Raw genomic sequence first — 16,899 nt, 5'->3', positions numbered from 1 at the left:
CACAAATCTCACAACTATAAACTTGGCTCCTCATAGAAGATGTGTTGCTTGAACTCATCAAGGCAACTTGTTGCTTAAGCTCTTCAATCAACCCTTTAACTTCAACATTATTGGCCGATTCAACCGTGGACTTTCCTTTCCTCTTGTGCCTATCATGGTTCCAATGAAAGGTACAAGAAGCCAACTCCTCAATGAGCTCTTTCGCGGTCTTGTGATCTATTTTATCTAATGCTCCCTTCCCCGACCCGGAATCAAGGTTCATCTTCATTTCATTGTTCAACCCTTCATAAAAATTGTTGATAAGCTCATCATCTCCAATCCCGTGGTGAGGACATAGCCTTTTAAGGCCCTTGTACCTCTCCCATGCTTCATAAAGGGTCTCATCCTCTTGTTCGGTGAAGCCTTGAAGCTCACTCTTGATTCTTGCGGTTCGTTGTGGTGGAAAACTCTTTTTCAGGAAAGCCTTAGAGACATCATCCCAAGTCCGAAGAGAGTCGGGTTCACAACTTTTAAGCCATTCCTTGACACTTCCCCTCAAGGAGTAAGGGAATAGCCTAAGGCGTACGGCATCCTCCGACACTCCGTTGGCCTTGAACATGTCACAACTATCCAAGAACTCGTTGAGATGTTCGTTGGGGTTTTCGGTGGCTCCCCCTCCGAATTGATTCCCTTGGACAAGTTGTAGCAAGGTGGCTTTCACATCAAAATTGTTGGCTTGAATAGGTGGCTTGACAATACTCGGATTCACCACCTTTTTCGGAGCCAAGTTATCTCGCATAAGAACCGCGGCCATTGTCACTTCTTCTCCCGGAGTTGCAAAGGGATTCTCAAAAGTTTCAAAAGCACTTGGTTCTTCTTGAAAGTCTTCAACTACTAAATTCTCTTGGGAAGTTGGTGTTTCTATAAGCCCTCTTCTACGGAGTGAATTTAATCTTCTTGCGGTAGCTTCAATCTCGTGGTCAATCGGATCAATTGGTTGACCTCTTCGAGTTCTCCTACTCATGCAAAAAGTCCTACGCACTCAAGAGAAGGATTAGTAACACAAAAGACTTAGTCTAAACTAGAACGAAAACAATTAATATCTAGCCAAACTCCCCGGCAACGGCGCCAAAAACTTGATGGTATCAAGCTATACCTCGCAAGTGCACGATTTTATCGTTGTACACTATTAAGGGTCGATCCCACAAGGAGTTGAAAAGATTACCAATTGTTCTAATCCTATCGTTTAGCTAAGTCGGCAATAAGGGATGAGATGGTTATACTAGAACTACCAAAGACAAATTGAAATCCAAACTAAATAAGAAATAGGTAAATTAGCAAGAGGAAATGAAAATTGTAAATCAAATAGTTTAAAAGCCTAAGACTCGGTTCTTCCCAAAACAATTCGTAACTTCGCTCAATTAAATTCCTAGGCTAATCATAAGGGTAGCTAGGTGAGGAGGTGATGGCTCTAATTCGCCTAAAACCCCCCTCTCGGGTTCGAAATAGGACACTAGCACTATCCACCAACCCCCCTCTCGGGTTCGAAGGTCGGAATCCTTAACTCATCACTCGACAACCCCAAAAATGTGCACTATTCCAAGGAGGTCAAGAAATCGGTCAAGGTCACTAAGTACTCATCGTAAACCGGGTCATCCCACTCCTCCTCTCGGAGGTCGATTTCAAACGCTAATTTAGAGGTGCCCTCCCCCGGTTCTCCCTTTCGGTCTCAACCTAGGTTAGCAATAGGGTCGAATTCCGGATATCCAAGTCACAACCTAACCAACTCTCGTTGGTGGACAAGGGTCATAAATCGACACTACCCAAAATCAACCCATAAACCAAATCATTCCTCTAAACTACCCTCACCAAGTTCCCCAAATAATTAGCCTTTATGAAATTCAATTAGTGAAATTACTCATATTGGGTCAAACCGAGTTCTAGTGGAATACTACTCACTAATCATGTTTCTAAAAGCAAAGGAAACAATAAAGATGGAGTCTTTAAACATAAACATAGTGGGAGAATGAATTCTACTTCTAAACATGCAACAATCCAACAATAATGATGGAGAAAGATAAATTAAACTAATAATGGGGATGATTAAACTAAAAGACACAATCTTTAACAAAAACAACTCAAAGATTCAATCTTTAACTCAAGGGAATCAAAGACTCAATCTTTGGGTGAAAATAACAATGGTGAACAAAGAAAAGATGAATAGGAGAGAGAAAAAACAACAATCAAAACAACAACTCCCAACAACTACTAGCAAAAGAGAACTAAAATCAACTATTGAAAACAATTGATGAACAAAAGAGAAAAAGGAAGAAGTAAAGAAGCAATACCAACTATGGAAGGATGAATAATGATTAAGAACAAGGTAAGAACAATAATAATAATCTTTGATTGATGAAGAATGATTGATAAGTTACAAGGGATTTGAGTTTCTCCTCTCTAACCTTACAAATTTCTTCTCAAACTAGGATTAGATCCCTAATTTTCTGGGAAATTAAGTATTTATATCAAGTACAAAAAGTTAGGTGAGAATACAAGAGAGAAACGAAATATGCAGCCGAGGGGTATAATTATGCGCGGTCCGGGCAAAGTTTTACCCGGCCGGGTATAATTATGCCCGGTCCGGGCAATGTTTTACCTGGCGGGTATAATTATGCCCGGTCCAGGCAAAGTTTTGCCTCTTGGCCGTAATTCCTCCTAGTTACTTCCATTCTTCAAGCGAATCACCTTCCAACTCCGTTCTTCTTATATCTTGGAGCACGGTACCTACAAAAAAGGGTGCATAAGTACCGGAAAAATGCTCAAAACATGTCCTACGCGAAGAGTGAAGGGAAAGTACTCGGGTAAAGCTAATACTAACTAAATGAGTTTATAATGCTTCATTTATTATGACAAAAATGGGTCTGGGACATCAAAATATGGGGGTTATAATGGTGTTATCAAAGGGAGTGTATAATGGTTCACAAAAGGGTGCACTTCTATTGTTCTTTCGGGGTGGAATATACTCGGTACCGACCCAAGGTTGAGCCCGTATTCACCTAATCCGAGCTACCTTCTCGACATCCAAATCATCGGCAATCCCCCCCGAAGAGAGGAAGCACCCCGCCAACCACAACCACCTCGTGGGATACCGGAAAGGCCCATTCCCCCACCATCTTATGTTCCTATCCCACCATACCTTACTCCCCATACGCAATTCGAACCACAAATCCCCAATACCCCGTGCATTTATGACTTGATGAACCTTATGAATAGAGTTGATCTCGGGGTGCATGATGGGAAGGTTGAAAACTATATGGCCCTTTATTCTCAGTATTATCAAATGGCACAACAAGGGTAAATCGACCCTAATGGCCCTCACCCATCTTGGGCTCAACCACATCTTTTGTTTCCTAATCAAGGGAACCAAGCCGGGAACTTTGGTGGTCAAGGTGGAGGATACTTGGGTCAAGGAGGAGGCTATGACCAAGGAGGAACCTCTAGTAGGTATGGCTACCCCCAAGATGATGATGACGAGTGAGAGATGCCTACCTCACCACCTCCATTTGTATTATACTCTTCTCTCCCTCTCTCTTTTGTATAGTGCATTTAGTTTAGTCTTCACATGCATTTGTATTATATTTCATATTGCATTTACATTAGTTAGTTCACATAGTATAGTTGCATTGTAATATATCTCATATAGATAGTTGCATGTAGACTAGAATTCATGCATAGTCACTAATGACCAATCCTATTCTTTTCTACACTAGAGATAGTGTTTAAATCGGTTTGGGGAGGTTTGATCATAGGTGACCATAGTTTACTAGAAATCATGCATAATATAATATAGTTTAGATTGCATTCATTTGTTATATATGTCATATAGAATTGCATTTAGTTAGAGCATGCATTCATTCATATCATATCATTGCATTTGTACTTCAATTTTCATAAAATCAAAAATCCAAAAACATGTTTTTCCTTTTTATTCCTACTCCTACATGTACATTGAGGACAATGTCCAAAATAAAGTGGGGGATGGAAATTTATATTCCAAAAATGCATAAAAATTGAAAATTTTTGAAAAATACAAAAACATGTCTTTTTATTTCATAAATCATAAAAACCATAAAAATTTAAAAATTTGAAAAACCCAAAAACATGTTCATTTCCTTTGTAATGTAGTCTTGTATATATATCGTATTGTATATACTTGTTTGCGTGTTTGTTTATCCTTTTTCACATTGATCGACTATGCCACATCCGAGACATGAGGATCATGAAGACCGCATGGTATGATCTTTCCAATCTCCTTTTTCCTCTTTATGTTAATGATTATGTGGCTTTATTTTGATTGATGCAGTATAAACAATGTGACTATAGGATTACATTTAGATTATTTGGCATACTAGTTGGTAGAAACATATGCATTAGGATGTATAAATGTTAGTTGCATCATGGCATATAGTTGCATGTTAGAAAAATTTTGTGAAACCGTCTACTTGGGAAGCTTGACAAGTGTATATAGGCCCTAGTAGATGCTTTTTCTTCTTAAGACTTTGCTTGTTAGAATACTTGTAAAACACCTTAGGATGTGTCATGCTAGTATCCTTTGACCCATGGATTAAGGCCTAGTCAAGAGTACCTTGTGGTGTGAAAACTCCTTGGCTACCGTTTATTCTAAGGTGACCCTTGAAACCGTGCAACCATCATTCATCCATGTTCTACCATACATTTTGTCATCAAAGGAAATGGGCACAAAAATTATTCAAATTTGAGTTCAAGAAGTGAAATGAAATGTCAAAAAGTTCGAAGAAACCATATCTATGAAGGAGTGTGATACGTGCTTCTTATATAGTCTTTTTAGCCTATTTCAGCACGTATTTCTATGCATTTTTATACTGTTTTTATAGAATTTTGCCCCGAATTGGCTACTTTGGTTCGTTTTGTCCATTTTGTAGAAATGAACGCGAAAGTAGTGGAATCGTACTCTTTTTCGTCTTTTTTGCATGCATTTAGAGGAGACGGGATTTTCCAGAGTGAGATACTGCATTGGGAAGCGTCATGGCACGGATTACGAGGCATCTAGGCGCGGACTTGAGCTGATTTGAAGACAAAGTACTCGATCGAGCAGTTCTACCACTCGATCGAGTGGTTTTTATGTCCCAGGGTGATCGATCGAGTGGTTTTCCACTAGATCCTTAGCTTGCAGAAAGACATGTTACTCGATCGAGTAACTTTCTACTCGATCGAGTAGTTGCTGATGAGGTTTTACTCGATCGAGTGGTTTTAATCCACTTGATCGAGTGGTTTTGTTGTTATGGGCTTTTAAATAGCCCGTGTTATGTTTATTTCGCTAAACTTAATTACTTTGCTATTTAAGCACGCTTTACTAGGTCATTAGGATCGATCTTTCTATTATCTAAAACTTTCTACAGTAAACTTTACTGCGTTGCTTATTTCCCTTCACTGTAACTTTGCTCTCGGATTGTTTTCACTCGGATTTTGTGTTCTTTACGCCGGAATTCGCTTGATTGTAATTCCTTTCTTCTCTCTTATTAATAATTAATCATTGTTTGCTTTAATTTCTTGTTTACTCCATTTAATTCCTTTACCCTAATTTCTCTTTTATGCAATTTACTTATTATTTCATTATGTCTACTGGTGGAATTTTATCTGCTGTTAGTTTAATTAGCGACATGAGTAGCTAAACCCCTTTCATGTTGGGATTAGGGGATCTGCGGTAGGAATGTGACGATGTAGTGAATGAATTAGATGAATTAATTACAAGGTTCTGTCAGCATAGCAATTTAATTGTATTTATTCGACTTAGTTGAGTGCACACTTCTGAGTTAACCTTTAATCTGGCTAAAATTAATCCTAGATCGAAAGATTGGACTAAATAGGCCCTGCTATGAACAGTAGACTACCCTGACGAGAATAAAAATTAAGTTAGTGGTATTTTAGGATAGAAAGTGGACCGAAAGGACCTTTCAACATCAGTCTTACATTAATTCGTCTGAGTCATTCACAGCTGAGTAACTGGACTACTGTAGTGAACCGAAATCCTGACATGTCCCTCTCTTTCTGATAGTTTAAAATCTTATTTCTCTACCTTTATTGCTCTTGCTCTTTATTTCTCCTTCCTTTAAAACTCGTAGTTTAGATAACAATTCAAACAACCCCCCCCCCCCACCCCCCCAATTTGTGACCAAATAGACGGACCACTACAGATATCTTACCTCCCTGTGGAGATCGACCTGACTTCCCTAGCTATATAGTTAGTTTAGTTAGTTTATTTTTGACAAGTACCCGACAGACGTGTCAAATTTTGGCGCCGTTGCCGGGGAGGCAATTGCCCTATTTGTTTTTGTTCCGTTTATTTTATCCGTCTCAGGGAATTTTTATTCCTTGAGGCCGTTCTTATTATTTTCTTTCAGTGTTGTTTATGCCCAGGTCAGATAGGTTTGAATTAGTGTCAGCTGATTCAGAGCCAGAGAGACTATTCAGGCATAGACTCCGTCTGCAAAGGAAATCACGAAAGGAAGACTTGAGTACTTTCGAGCCAGAGCTACATCACTCTCTTTTCGAAGACAGTCCGAATTCTACAGTAAAGATGCCTAAGCTTTCCAGTCATTCAGTGCCTAAAGCATCCTCTATTCCGAAGGGTTTCAATCTCTAGACTGAGGATGGGAATACATTCGACATCCGTCCTTCTTATATCAATCTGGTAGAGAGAAATATTTATAGAGGTGTGGCAGGTGAAGATCCGAGGAAGCATATGGAGACTTTTACCGATTACTGTTCTACTATCCCCGCCACTAAGGGGGTAACTCAAGACAAGATTAAGGAAGTTCTATTTCCTTTCTCTTTAGTTGATTGACCGGGAGTGGGTGATCGACTTGGACCGCACAATTTCTTTGGGGTTCTGATTGGGAGTCTCTTGCTCTTGCATTTTACAAGAGATACTTCCCTCCACAACGCACCAATCTGCTGAGGGCCAAGATTACTAGTTTCAGACAGGCTCCTGATGAAAGTTTCTATGAGGCATGGTCGCGATTCAAGAAGTTGGTAAGGTCTATCCCTCACCATGGTTTTGACCCATGGTTTCTAGCTAATCAGTTCTACAATGGGTTGTATGACGACCAAAGAGCCATACTTGATGCGGCATCTAGTGGGAGATTCCAGGAGAACACCGATGATGATAAGGGGTGGTCTCTTATTGAAGAGATGGCTAATCACAGTGATGAGTATGGTAACCCGAGGGATGGAATTAGAACAGTTCATGCAGTTGATAAGCAGGTCTTGGCTCAGCTGGAGACCATGAATGCTAGATTTGACAAGTTGGAGTTACAAGCTGCTGGGGAGCCTCAGACGGTCCATGTTCTTAATAGAGGAGAGACTGTTTCTTGTGAGAGATATGGGAGTAATGATGGCCACACTGCTGTTGGCTGTCTTGTAGAGAAGGAACAAGTCCTTGCCTTTGAGCAATATAGGCAAGGAGGAGGTTCCTATTACAATAATCAAGGGGCAGTCCACCCCAATTTGAGGTGGACTAGTCAAAATGTGCTCAATCCTAGACCTCCAGCGCACCAGCAGCAGCCTTATATTCCTCCACATAAGAATCAACAAGGCTTTCAGAAGCCTCCTTCCTTTACTCCTCCTAACCATGGTGCATCATCTTCCGGTGGGGTGAGTGAAATTGGTGAGCTTAAGTCTATGTTACAAGCTTTTACAAAGCAGTTTCAGCTAAGTGATCAACAGAAGGATGCGTCCATAAAGGCACTTGAAACTCAAGTTGCCCAACTAGGCATGAATCAATCCTCAAGAAGCAGGGTCAATTACCGACTCAAAATGAGAAGAATCCACATGAGATGGTAAACTTGATAAATCTGAGAAGCAGTCGTTCTTATGAGGGACCGGAAATACAAAAATCAGACTCGAGGAATGCTGAAACTGATGGTGAACAGTGTTCTGTCGAAGAAAGTGAGCTCACGGTAAAGCAAGTGCTCGATCGACTGGTTTCAGGTGGTCGATCGAGCAGATTTGAGCAAGAAAGTGCTCGATCGAGTGGTTTTTCCACTCGATCGAGTGAACAAGAAAATGGCACTGGTCGATCGAGTAGTTTATCTACTCGATCGAGTGAAGAGCAAAATGGAGTTGCTCCATCGAGTGAAAATTTCACTCGATCGAGTGATATTATTGAAGAGTCTACTCGATCGAATGGGTATATTGGTCGATCGAGTAGTTTTGATGACGGGAAGCTTATTCGAGAGCCTGCTAGTGCTCGTTTAAGCGATAAATCACCGGAAAGACCTCGTTCGAGAGGTAAGAAGCGTCCAAACGATACAGAACTTGCTCCGGAAGATACATTGGAAGAGAGAAACAAGGGACTCGAGATACCTATCACGGTTCCCTTTCCGAGGCGTCTGCAGAATACTAAGGCCAATCAACAATTCGGCAAATTTGACGAACTTCTGAAGAGCTTGGAAGTCACTGTGTCGTTCACTGAGTTGCTGACAAAGGTACCCTCTTATCTTAAGTTTATGAAGGAAATTTTATCGCGTAAGATGAGTATTAGTGATAGTGAGACCGTAGCTTTGACTGAGGTGGGGTCAGCCCTATTTCAAAATAAGTTACCTCCTAAGCAGTCAAACCCGGGTAGTTTTTCAATTCCGTGTCATATCGGTAACTATTTAATTGATAATACGCTATGCGATTTAGGCGCTAGCGTAAGTGTCTTACCGCTGTCTCTGGCTAAGAGACTTGGTTTGACAAAGCTGAGTTGCACTAACATGACAGTCCAGATGGCCGACCGTAGTATATCACGGCCACTAGGTATAGTAGAGGACGTACCTGTGAGGATCGGGAGGTTCTTTATTCCCGTTGATTTCGTTGTCTTAGACATCCCCGAAGATGCACACACCTCTATTATTTTAGGGAGGCCATTTTTGTCTACTGCTCGTGCAGTTATCGACGTCGGGGGAAAGACTTTGACCTTTCAGGTAGGGGACGAGGAGCTGATTTTTCATCAGTCTAAGTCTCGGAGGGCTCCCATGCAAACTCAGCCTTGCAATTCTCTCTCTTCTATTGACCCTACTATTGACACTCCAGTTGAAAATTTGGAGCATTGTGCTGCAATTGTTACCCCTCCGCCTCAGACTGAGAGCAAAAAGGAGGAAAGTTCGTCTGTTTTCCTTGCTGCAGGTACAGATGAAAGCAATGAAGAAGCTGTCAAAGGGTGTTGTGCAACTGCTGTCAATCAAATTGGAAGTAAGGATGCTAAAGATGGTGATAGAGGAGCAAGGACGAGGAAAGTTCGTGCTTATGTGTATGTGAACTACTCCCCTCCTACTGTTTCAAAAGAATTTTCAAGCTCATGGAAGTTGAAGAGGACAGTCAACGTTGCTGAGACGACGTCCTCCAGTCAGGAGCCCACCAAGGGGCTACTGAATTGCTATGGGAATTGAGCGGGGAAATGCCCCGTGTAACACCTTGTAATAGATAATTTTTGAATTTTCCTTTGAATTTGTTTTATTGCTTTTATTAGGACAATTAGTTTATAGACTGTTTTTAGAGTAGATTTAAGACTATAGACTGTTTATATGCGTATTTGGTATGTTGAGATATTTTTGCACGTGTTTTTATGCAGGTTTGGAAGTTTTACGCATTCCAAGGGAAGAATAGACGAAATTCAAGAGCTTATGCGAGAAAAGAGTTCGATCGAGTACTTTTTGTACTCGATTGAGTGAAAATATGGTCGATCGAGTGCTTCTTCTTGTCGATCGAGTAAAGCAATAAATGGGAATTCTCGATCGAGTAGAAATCTACTCGATCGAGTAGATGGATCAGCACAGTGTTCGATCGAGTGGTTTAAAACCACTCGATCGAGTAAAATGCACATGACGCAGGGATTTTTTACTCCTTAAACTCTTTTGTTCTTATTTCTCATTCATTTTCCCTAATTTCGTGTAAACCTTCCCTAATTGCGACCAAAAACGCCCCCAAATCCCCATTTTTTCTTGCCCAATCTCCAAATCCGCCACCTACAATCTGGTTCTTCCTTATTAATCTTTCAAAGCCCCATATTTTCCCCTTGTTTCGTGCTCATTTACACGGTATTTAAGAGGATTTAATGTTTGCGGTTTTGAGCTCGAAAAATCGCTTGTTTTGCTTGTTTCTTGAAGAATAATTGCATATTGTAGGTCTACTCCCATCAAGATGGACTCTAGTACTTTGCCTTCTACTAGTACTGCTTCTAACCCGTCCTTGAGTGAGACGGTGGCCCCTGCTATTGCCATTGCCTCCGCCTTAGTCACTACTGCAGCCTCGGTGTTCCTAGTTTCAGCTGCAGGTACAGTTTTCGCTTCAGCTAGTTCTTCAGCTAGCTCAGTTCAGGCTGCCACTTCCTCTACGGTCACCACCACTACTAGTTCCTCTTCAGTGGTGGCCATAGCAGCCTCTACTCCTACACCAGCCACTGCTTTTACTCCTGTGGTGGACTCGCCAGCAGCCGCAGCTGCTTTTAGAGCAGCCATGGTCCCTCACTCCGTCACTGCACGGGCTACTACTTCGGGTTCCAGAGGTCGGGGTTGTAGACAGTCTCGTTCTGCGCCAGCCCCAGCCACCTCTACTTCTACTGCTTCTACTTCAGCTGCTGCTTTTACTTCTGGCACAGTCACAGTCCGAGGGGACACTTCCCTCGACTCTCACCCAGACTACCCGCAGGTACATTTTGTTAACGCTTTACATCGTACGAAATTTTATAACCTGTTAGGCTGTGTGCATGTTCCTTCCCGTTTTCTAGAGAAAACGGCACTAGTGAGACCCGGCATTTACGAGTCGGTTTGTGACTTACTACGGGCCACGGGGATGGCCGGGCTCATCACTATGAGCGGCCGCACTTTTCTGGAGCTGAGCCTCGAGTTTCTCAGCTCCTTTACCTTCTCCTCAGGGGCACACGATGCTGACCCCTCTAGTTCTTCAGTGTCCTTCCGGTTGTTTAACCGGACCTTTCTGATGACCTTAGGGGAGTTTGGTAGGCTACTTGGCCTTACCTCTACGGGCGCGATTGCCGCCCCTAGGAGGGTCTTCCGTCAGCTTTGGAAGACCCTGGCCCACACCACTTTTTAGGAGCGAAAGCTCCAACAGGTCCACCTCCCAGTTGTCCGTTGTTTCCTTAGACTGATGGGGAGCACTATTTTCGGCCGAAAGGAGCCGAACAACATCACAAACACCGAGCTCTCCATCCTGGGCGGTTACTTGAACATCGACTGTGAGGGTCCCTTTACCCTCAACATAGCTTACTTGACCGCCCAGTACCTTCAGAGCCAGGGGAAGAAGGAGACGGGAACCATTGCTTGCGGTGGCATAGCCACCATTCTTGCCCGTTCCCTCATCCCCGTTTGGCCTCGCGACCTGCAGTACCTTCAGGGAGAGAGGCTAGTGAGTCCGGATGTCATGCTTTCTCAGCATTGGCTTACCCCAGACTACCAGACATGGAAGATAGACGGCTTCCTGTCTGTAGACTTACCTTGTGAGACTCTCCCCCGTTTAGAGCCCCTTCCTACTGTTGCTAGGGGCGCCCGCCTACCACCACTGCTTGACCTTCACCTTCCACGCCGACCACCTCCTGATGCACCCGCCGCCAAGAAGCGGCGTCTTGAGATCGGAGAGGGATCCACACCTTCAGAGAGCACCCAGCCTTCCACGGCTACTCTCGCTCCGACCCCTACTCCCACTACTATTACCACTCCTACTCCCACTCCCACTGACCAGACACAGACTCAGTCGGACCTACCGGCTACTTTCGTACCACCTCCTCCCTTTGTAGCGCCCGCGGTCCTGGACCAAGGGGGCGTCGTTTACGGTTTGTTGCTTAAGGTTGCAGAGCGTCAGGCTCGTATGGAGAGGGACTTGGCTCTAGCCATGCACCCTCTATACGAGTACCACTTGCAGCAACACCGACCGATCCCAGAGGGTTAGCCACACCCTTCCTTCTTCCGGTACCCACTTGAGGGGTACCCAGTGTCTGAGGAGGAGGAGGACGAGGACGCGGAGGTGGCAGTGGAGAGAGCTTGCGCTGAGGATCAGAGGAGGAGAGAAACCCGGAGTTCAGGGTAGAGGACGTCCGTGACAGTGACGGCGACGACGATGACGAGTAGCTACTGGTCTACTCACTTCCCCAGTTTTCTGGTTGGTTTGGGGAAGTTTGTATTTTGTATGTATTTCTTACTCTTTTATTTTTTCTCCTTTATATTTATTGTTTTTATTTTCTTTTGGTTGTATATTCCCATTTCCCCGTATATATCTGGTGGTGTATGTTGGAGGACAACGAGGGCGTTGTCCGTTTTGGTTTGGGAGGGTATAGCATCCTTTTGAGTCTGCATTTGCATTTGTTTTTGCATTCACGTTTATTTTTCAGCTTTGCATTGTCGTTTAATTCATAAAAAAAAAAATCCAAAAAAATTAGAAAAATTTCAAAAAATCAAATAAAAAATTCACGTTTACTTTTGCATATAGGTTAAGTCGGAACGGTAGATTTCCATGATGATAATGCACTATAACTTGTCATTTTACTTGAGCCTTGCACTTTATTGATAGTTATTAGCTTTGTCATACGCATAGTCTACGAGTTTCTGTTCAAATATAGCTGACTGTTTAGACTTGACCTGATAAATTGGCAAACTACTTGAAAAATACTGAGTTTTAGAGCCATAACTGGTGACATTCATGACCAGTTCATTAGGAATTGAGAGTAGTACTCCTTGCATAGCATGTTCATCTTTTTTTGCACTTTTATGACATTCAATTTCTCGTCAAATGCACATATTCGGGTTTGTGGTTGGTGTCACATGCAGGGAGGTGCTTGCAAATTTCCCTTTTCTTTATATTTTTCACCCATTTAGCTCCACATTAGCCAAATTTGCCTTTTTGACCCGTTAGCTACATTCCAAATTAAGCCTGCCTAGTCAAGCTAGTTAGTATGTTCTTGAAGGAAAAGTAGATCTATATACTTGACATATTCATATATGTTTTAATTTAATTTACTCATAAAATTAATGGTGATCTTATGCATGCAAACTAATGAACAATATAAAGAAGAAATGTTCATCTTACATTGGAAATTCGGTTTATATGGGCACAAGAGATATCACCTTTCTCTCTTGTTCTTGTGCTTTCCTTAGTGGAAGAACTAAGATCCAAGTATAGGATCTCTCCCAAAGCTTTATACCCAAACCACACTCTTAATTAAAATTAATATTATAAATACTAGTACAATATTAATCATGTAAAAATTGACCCAAAAATATTATAGGACACTTAATATTTTCGGTTTATGGGAGGAGGAAGAAGGAAGCTTTTTATCTCTATAAAACTCAAATTTTAGAATAATGAAGAATGAATAATGTACTAACTACATTTTAGTGTATATTAGGTAAAATAAGATGAAAAACCAAAGTGGTTTTTCATCTCATAAAACCGGGTGGAAGGGGGGATTAGAGGGAGCCAATGCATGCTTGAGTTGTTCTTCACAATGAGCATTAGGGTTGCATGGCTAGTTTAGTAGGTAATCATTGTGTTTACCACTCATATAATAAACACAATATTATCCTAATTCCACCCTTAATTTCGGTTTACATATGTAAAATGGAATCCATTTTAATTTTGTCAATTTGTCAATATGTCACATGTCACATGTCACATAAAATTGTTATGTATTTTTAACATATTAAAAATCAACGTATTAATAAAAATACGTCATATACAAAAATCGACTTAGTAATTCATAATTACTTGTACCAAAATATTTTACCAATTATAAATCACAACAAATTGTATTTATAATAATTCATTCAAATTCAATTGTTTCTTTAAACAATAATTTCATCTGAGTAATGATACAATTCGATTACTCAGACCGTATCTCATTTAATCATATTATAATGAAATACGTAAATATTACTTCCAAAATCGTCCGTCAATTTTAAATAAATTAATTGACCCATAACGTTATACGATCAATTAATTAATCAATTAAGAGTGTTGCCCTATAGGTATGACCTAGGGGATCAACTGATCACCACCGTCGCACGACAGTAATGTCAAACTCTAGTCGACCCAATCATTACCGATATATGTTGATCAGTTTGATGTAAATATTACTTCCCAATTGTATTCTTTATAATGAGACTTAAACATGTGATCATCATGATCAACAGTCGTGATCGCATTATTCTCGGAGGACACATATTCCAACAATCTCCCACTTGTCCTCGACAAGTGTGCGTCACCAATTCTCTTGTCCTATTACTATCTCCCACTCAATGCAAGGTGTCTTTCAGGTCGTACTTGCAAGTGATCATATCGAGAGTGGTTTCCTCGATCTGGAGAATAACTGATTGACCGGATTTATCCACCATGGATACATTCCGAGCGTGGCCACGCATTTCCAGTTCATTACTCCTCGAGTGGCCCTGAGATATTTTTATAACCCTGACTAGGGGTGGACAATTCCTATCGCACTCATTCCCTTCAACTAGCCACAGCCATCATAACCCAAAATATGCCCATTTGACCCCATTTACGAAGGTCGTAGTAACACAAATCAAAGTTAATCTGAAAGTGTGCCATCTTAGGCGAATAGTCTTTAGTCAAAAGAATCGACTCATTTGAATACTATAGCAGCTCTTGCCACGACCAGGCTATATAAATTTGCCAGAACTCTATAAGCGGTCATTAGGCCCGACAAAATGTTCCTAACAATCTGCCTATGTGATCGACTAGTTATCTCACATGACTCTATGGCACTTGAACTTGCCATCAATCACATCACACTCTAGTCACTTCGAGACGTCACCTCATACAAGTGACTATGGGCAAATACAATGTTAATCCATGTTCACTTTAACGGGGTTCAATTGTCTCTACAACCCGTTTGGATATAACAATGTATAAAGTGAGTTAATAATAACTCAAACGACAAATGTCGACATCACACTCGGGTAGTCAATGCCATATTACATCCTTGTGATGCATATCGTAAGTGTAAACACTTATTGATTGCAATAGAAGTTTAACATGCCATGTATCCATGTGTTCAAACTTCTTAATCGTATTATCCTTTATATTCATGTTATCACTCATAGCATGAACCTTACCAAGTACACATCGAGGTTCCCGACCTTGGTTTCGATTCTGTATCTTGAAAGAACTTCCTTATCGATTATCACATAACGAACGAATTTGTGGTGAATGATATAACTTGTACTGATCAAGTACTCCATCCACACACAATGCACTAGGTACATGTTTTGTAGAGTCTTGCAACAATTTGTCAAGATGATCAGTGTGACACCCTTAAATTTAGCGATAAATAAACACGTAAAATCTACGGAAAAACTGACAGGATATGTTTGTAATTGGTTCAACTAGACAAAACCTGTAATTTTTAAAATTTTTCTAAACCATTCACAAACATCTCCAAGAGGAGGGTGCCAAAACCTGTAAATACCAACAACTAATTTACAAATCTATGCTAAAGGCAAGAAAATATAGAGATACAAACCAAAGTAAAAGAGGGAGACATATGTCCCTTCAAATTATATACATAACCAAGAGTTAAAAGGTTTCTACAAAAATAACCAAACTAGGTCCAAGGTTCTCTTGCTCACTAGCTCGTCCGTGAACCCCAACTAAGCAACAAGTACCTGTCAATCGCATTTTATACAAACACGAAAGCCACAATTCAGTGGGGAGTAACTTCGAGTCCTCCCAGCCATGAAACGTCATATTTAATGTAACATGTAGTGTAACATGTAAACAACATGACAAGTAATTCAATTATCAAGTATTCTAACATGTGAGCCCTAAACTGACCAAACTAAACTATCATGTGAAACATATAACAAGTAGTAATCCAAACTTTATCAATTGTAACCAAACTTACATCTCACCTATTACAATTCATAAAATCACCATACAAGAAAGGGCAATATATCAAAGACAGGCATAAGTTCTTAGTACCGTCAATAGTCACTCTGTAACTCGAGTCTATACCACGAGGTAGGGAAGGTAATCGAACCGGTATCTTGGCTCAGCGGTTAATATTAATAAAACATGGCCAAGACACAACACAACCCTAGCCTAAAATCACTTGAGACCTAGACATGCGGATACACACCACCGCACCCAAGACCCACAATTTTTCTAAAACAAAGTGAGTACCCTAAGGAGTCCACCAAAGGGTTGGCTAGTACTTAAGCTGACCACTTACTATCAAAATAAGTAACGAGGTCATGCCCCAACTTGGATATAAATCCACTAGTCAGGAACACAAAGGCTATTAAGCAGTGAACATATACTCGTCAGAGACTATAAAGACCTATCTATGACAAACACAACAACCTGCAAGAAAGTATTTAATACCAATACCATTTCTAGCAATATTAACAATATTAAAGGCTTCAGGGAATCTAGGGCCGTTTCTACAATATAAGAAGCTATTAAATTCAACCAACTATACATGTGAACTTAAAAACTTGATAAATGGCCCAAAACAAGAAAAAGGCCGATTATCCAATTCATATAAAATTTCATCCAACCGAATTTTTACCCACAACCTGACCTACCGCGACAGTGCGGGTTAAATTGCGGCTGACCAATCACTCAATTAACTGACATCGAATCAGTCAAAGGGACTAAGGCTCAGTTTTCGGCACAATCATCAAAACATTACAATTATCGCTATAAAATTCATTTTGAGCCTAATCATTACAATTTCATTTTATAATCTACCCTAACATGTGCAACTACCAATATAAACATAATTTTTACCATTAACATAATTTTTACTACTAATATGATTCATTTCCTAAGTGTACTCATATGTATCTTATACTAACTATAACATTAATGAAC

General features: G+C 40.8%; 2 non-coding genes across 2 annotated transcripts; one reads left to right on the top strand and one right to left on the bottom strand.

Annotated features, from left to right (window-relative positions):
* The first annotated feature begins 317 nt into the window (after nt 1-317).
* Nucleotides 318-424, top strand: LOC141644804 (small nucleolar RNA R71). Its single transcript, XR_012544411.1, has one exon. It is a non-coding gene; the product is annotated as a small nucleolar RNA R71 (small nucleolar RNA).
* A 6,545-nt stretch (nt 425-6,969) lies between these two features.
* On the bottom strand, nt 6,970-7,076 carry LOC141644839 (small nucleolar RNA R71). Its single transcript, XR_012544443.1, has one exon. It is a non-coding gene; the product is annotated as a small nucleolar RNA R71 (small nucleolar RNA).
* Between the last annotated feature and the right edge of the window lie 9,823 nt (nt 7,077-16,899).

The sequence above is a fragment of the Silene latifolia genome, chromosome 2 (genome assembly GCF_048544455.1).
Source record: "Silene latifolia isolate original U9 population chromosome 2, ASM4854445v1, whole genome shotgun sequence".
NCBI lineage: Eukaryota > Viridiplantae > Streptophyta > Magnoliopsida > Caryophyllales > Caryophyllaceae > Silene > Silene latifolia.
The sequence above is the reverse complement of the archived record's forward strand: the minus strand, read 5'-3'. Positions and strand labels throughout refer to the sequence as shown.